We start from the raw sequence: 5,539 nt of genomic DNA, 5'->3' as shown, positions 1-5,539 counted from the left end.
TTAAACCCCCGACATTAGGTCCTCATTTTTCCCCTCCCTCCCCGCTCCCCCCTCCCTCTTTTTAAGTTTTGGCCATCATATTTAAAAATCTCAACACCTTTCTTCTCTGAATCACTCTCATATTATTTTAATGATTCTCAACTTTGCATCCTAGAACTACCTACAGATCTTTTTTTCTTGTAATCTTAAAACTTTTAATTTATTTCAATGTTGTTTTATTGATGTAATTCACATCATAATTTGATCATTTAAATATGTATATTTAAAGTTTTATTGGCACATAATCCACATATAAACTTCAATAATTCGATCATATCAAGAAAAGCTGTACAATCCTTATCACAATGAATTTTAGAATATTTTCTTCTTTCTTGTACACTTTGTTATTAGCTTCCTATTTCCACTCAACCTTCCCTGACACGCCTCCAAGGAAGCATTGACTAAGGTACTGCCTCTAGAGATTTACCTATCCTGGATTTCGTGCACAGAAAGACATTACACACAAAACAAAACTTTGACATTTTGGTTCCCTTTCGTTTTCCTTAAGGAGCCCTGGTGGTGCGGTGGTTTCGTGTTGGGCTGTGACTTGCTCCATGGGCAGTTCAAAACCACCAGCAGCTCTGAGAGAGCAAGACGAGTGTTTTCTTCTCCGGCAAACAGTTAGTCTCAGAAACCCGCAGGGCGTCCCTGAGCATCAGGATGGAGTTTGGCTAGTTTTCCTTAGGGAAATGTCATGAATGTCATGGATTCAGAATTCCATGCATATATTCACATACACAAGGTAGCTTCAAAAAATCCACGCAACAGTGCCCTTCTCTATTCCATTTTCTACCAACCTTTTAAAGCCGCCTCGTACATTCTTTGGTTATTCAAATCCTTTCTCTCCAGTTGGGGGCATCTTTCCCTCTTGAAAGGATAACTGCATCTTTGGGCAGGGCTGCCAGTTCTGTGTCTACTCTGAGACCATACATTCCTGGGAGGATTTAAAGGAGACTATGCAACAGCCCAGGCATTCAGCAAATGTCAGTTCCCTCTTCCACCCTCTTTCGTTCCTTCTCATTTTTCTTTTTTTTTTTTTCTGCACCCTCCCCCAGGCACCCAGTTCCACCCTAAAGAATATTCTCAAGTCAGGGCAAAGAAAAGCTTGTAGAGTTGCCTGCTCCTAAAGATGGAGCATCTCCTTTAGACAGCAAAGCCTGAGCATCTCCAGAGGAGACTGATGCCCAGTGGGGACATGCTTGAGCGCTTCTTTACTGACGAGGAGCCAGATGGCACCTCGGAGGGTCAGCAGTGTGAATCCACCAACTGCCCTGTAGGGGAAAGCTGTGGTCATCTCCCCTGATGGACAGCACTGGGATTCATATGGGGCAGTTCTACTCTGTGCTATAGGGTCACTGTGAGTTAGAATGGACTTGACAGCAACTGGACCATTGGCTAAGAGTCAAGTGAGAGCTGTAATGAGGTGGGTGAGAGAGGAAGGCTTCTGAGGAGCAGGCTGTGCCCCTCTCAGTCTCCTGGTTAGCAGCTGCACCAGGACACCAGCCCACAGCCCCTGGAGTTGATTGTGCAGCTTAGCCCTATAATACCGAGTGCGACGTTTTCAAAACATTTAATTAAAATGTATAGATTAATATATGTATTGATAACTATGAAAGTAAAGAATAAAAACAAAAAAATTTTCCCCCTGAAATGAAGAATTCAGGTGTTATAGGGTTAGCATGCAAGCCCCCCTGAGACAGAGGTAGTGGTTCCGTGGATTCCATTTACAGCCAAGAAAGCAGTGTTTCTCTTGAGTTTGGGCCTTTTTCACACGTGAGAACTCCCAAAGTCTGGCAGGCCCATCCATCCACCGAGATGAACACGGCTGCCTCCATCCTCCCCCATTATCCTCTGAGCTGGGTCACTGGAGAAAGCTCAAGCCAGGTGAAAACAGTCTAGTTATTGTTTAGGCTACAAAGAGCATCAAAGCCCAGGAGCTGAACAGAGAAAGGGAGAGATTACTCATGGAAAAATCTGTGGTTTGGAAGAAGAAGGCAAAAAAAAAATTTTAAAGAAAAAAACATGGAGGAAATAAACTGGAATGTGGTTTGCTTTAACAACCAGTCACTGCTTTTAGAGAATACACCTACATACATGCTTTAAAATTGAGCACCGACTATGTGCAAGCCATTGTGTTCAGGGCAGGGATTTGAAGATGCAGGTGAAAGTGTTTTTACAAAATCATACCCATTCACTGCCATTGAGTTGTTTCTGAGTACAACTCCCCCATAGAGTTTCTGAGATTATAAAATCCTTATGGGATAGCCTTATCTTTCTGCCAGGGATTGATGAGTTTGAACTGCCGACCTTGCTGTATGCCGCTTAACCCATGCTTAACCCACTATGCCACCAAGGTGTCTTCCATCAAGACTACAGCTTAGACTTAAAGCAGGCCCATACTAAACTAAGCAATTATATGCATGTTAGGCTTCTGATACACTGCCAACCCGTCTGGGCTTGGACAGAGCTGGATTTAATCATGTCTGTTCACCTCTGTTTGCCGATCTGTAAAAACAAGGAGGAAAAAACAACCCTTACTGCCATCGAATCAATGCTGACTCATAGCGACACCCTGTGGGTTTCTGAGACTGTTTATGGGAGTAAAAAGTCTATTCTTTCTCCCTTGGAGCTGTTGGTGGTTTCGAACTGCTGACCATGGGGATCGCAACCCAACCTGTAACCATTACACCATCAGGGCTCCATAAAGAGAGGGTAATTATCACAGCCTCTCTGGAGTTTTATAAGGATATGATGCAGTACTTGTAAAGCTCTTTTCAAAAAGCCTGGTACAGAAAATGAACAATGCCCCCTGCAGTTCCCCCCTTCCCTCACACACTCTCTCCCACTTCCCTTATCGATTTACTAAAATTGGATTTAGGGCTCCCACCATGAACTGCAGCCTTCCAAAACCCTTGTGCTCAGTATTTAAGTTCTGATACACTGCAAAGCCCATTAGCTGCTCTTCAGCAAAAGGATGCTTCCGTCTGTTCCCATAAAGATTCACAACCTCAGAAACAGCCATTTACTCTGTCTTCCAGGGTCACCATGAATTGGAACTGACTTGATGGTAGTCCAAACCCTACCACACCCATGTCCTGATTCAGGCCCTTACACTTCAAAGGAGAATTTTCTCCCTACACTCCTAGTACAGGGTAACAGTTACACTAATGGTTCAGCCAAGGGCTATAACCATGAGCTCCTCTGCCTCCTAGTCATGAGAGCTTGATGGGTGAGAAGTAATGTTGATAGGCATGTAAATGAAGAACGCCTAGTTCCTTCATTCAGCTACACATTATAAATATATCGTTGGTTCAAACTATACCATGAAGCAGTTGTGAGCTTGGTCTGATCAAATTAGCCCCCAGATAATGAATTTTACTGAATAGCTTTTCAGAGCAGGGGTCCTTTGTCTGCACTGCGGACCTGAATGAGAAGCAGCCCAAGGCAATATCGTTGGCATAAAGGTTAGAGCTTTTATGCTCCTGTTGGTGCTAGCTGCCTAGGAGCCAGCCAGACTTCTGTGGATTCCTTCTAGAACTGGTCACTACCTAGGAAGCACCGCAGGAAATGTCTCCACAAGCCCCTGGAGCACCGTGACTCCTAGCTCCATTGTTCTGAGACTCTGCAGGCACAGCAACAGGGCCCTGGGTGGGGTTTTAGTTGGGTTTCAGGGCAGGACTAAGGCCACTATAAAAAGAAAACCAAGCCTGTGATGGTCAAGTTGATTCCACCTCATAGCGACTGCCCCATGGGATTTTCCACACTGCAATCTTGAATGGAAGCAGACTGTCACATCTTTCTGCTGTGGGGATGCTGTTGAGTTCAAACCTCTGACCTTTGGCTTAACAGCCAGAACATAACCACTGTACCACAGGGCTCCTCACGGCCACTAAAAGTGGCAATGAATCAATTCTGCCACGGGGTCGATGCCTACTCATAGCGACCCAACAGGACAGAGTAAATTGCCCTTGTGAAATTCTTTACAGGAGTAGAAAACCCCATCTTTCTCCCCAGGAACCACGGGTGCTTTAGAACTGCTGACCTTGCAGTTAGCAGCCCCGTGCATACCCACTAGGCCACCAAGGCTCCTAAGTAATAGGTGTTAGCAAAATGCCAGAGTCCTTGCCTTGCATACCTGCAGGGGGCACCATCCATATAGATTTCACTACTGACTGTCTCTGAAGCAAAGCCCCATAGGCGGCCTAAGACCAGGATGGGCCTCCTGGCAGATCTAAACTCCCCGTGGTTGTCCAGGCCAGTGCCAAGGATGAGAGGACAACACTCAGGTGAATCAAAGCCCCGCGTGGCAAGAGTTGACAAAGAGATAGGGTGCGGGAATGAGTGTGGGCCCTCAGTCCGTTTGGGTCATTTCTCTTGGCCAGTCTTCAATTTTATACACACACGAGTATATATATATAAAATACATGCATACATATTATATATAAAATTATAAATATTTTCCATGAACTTTTGCAAGCCCCTTTGTAGATTTCCATGCCTTCGGAGATGTCTCTGAGATTAGATAGATAGATAGATAGATAGATCGACAGACAGACAGAAAGAAAGATAGAGATACAGATATACAGACATGGGGGCGTGGTGGAAACAGGCTTTCCATTCCTGTAAAGAGTTACAGTCTTAAAAACCCACAAGGGAAGTTCCACCCTGCTCTATAGGGTCATTATGAGTCCAAAACGACTCTCTGGCTATGGGAGAGTGTTTATACAGGTGAGATGCATGTGTGTGTGTGTGAGTACACACACACGGGAACTTCCAAAAGTTCTTGGGAAAATTCCATTCTCTCTTAATAGGCTGTAGAAAGCACATGATGGTCCTTGTTGCACAGAATTGTTATTATCCTCAACAATCTTTTTGTCGTCGTCTTTATAAAGTGGGATTCACTGCTGCACAGGAAGATGCACTGCAGAATACACCATGACACCATCGACCCTGTCTTTGCTCTTTCTGCGATGCTTTTCCCTCCTTGAAGATTCGTGTCCCATGGCACCTCCTCTTGGAAGCCCTCTGGTCCCTGTGTCCCCGTTGCGTGTACTTCGGCACTGGACTAAGTGGCGTATCGATCTTATGGCCTTGTCTTCCTCTCCCAGTAGGAATAGGCTCTTGTGGCAGGCTCCATTCAGCGAGTTCTCTGAAAATGAATGGTGGGTGAATGCCTACGACATGACTGGCATAAACGTCAGGGGGATGGGGAGGCGGGTGCATCTCCCCCGGTGAAGGTGGCTGACGGTGGAGGTCAGCATGGCTGCCCAGGTGCAGAGTGACTGCCTCTACCTGCTGGGGTGGCACCCCTTCCCATCCCCAGCAGGCTGCTGTTTTCCTTCCTGTGAGCAAAACCAAAAACTCACTGCTATGAGTTGAGATGCTGACACATCGCAACCCTAGAAACTCAAGCCCACTGCCACTGAGTTGAGGCCGACTCACGGTGGCCCGCTAGGACAGGGTTGAACTGCTCCCGTGAGTTTCTGAGCCTGTACCTCTT

This window comes from Echinops telfairi, unplaced genomic scaffold (genome assembly GCF_000313985.2).
Source record: "Echinops telfairi isolate 266 unplaced genomic scaffold, ASM31398v2 ScPeMD7_7421;HRSCAF=8459, whole genome shotgun sequence".
Classification (NCBI taxonomy): domain Eukaryota; kingdom Metazoa; phylum Chordata; class Mammalia; order Afrosoricida; family Tenrecidae; genus Echinops; species Echinops telfairi.
This window is presented reverse-complemented; position numbering follows the sequence as displayed.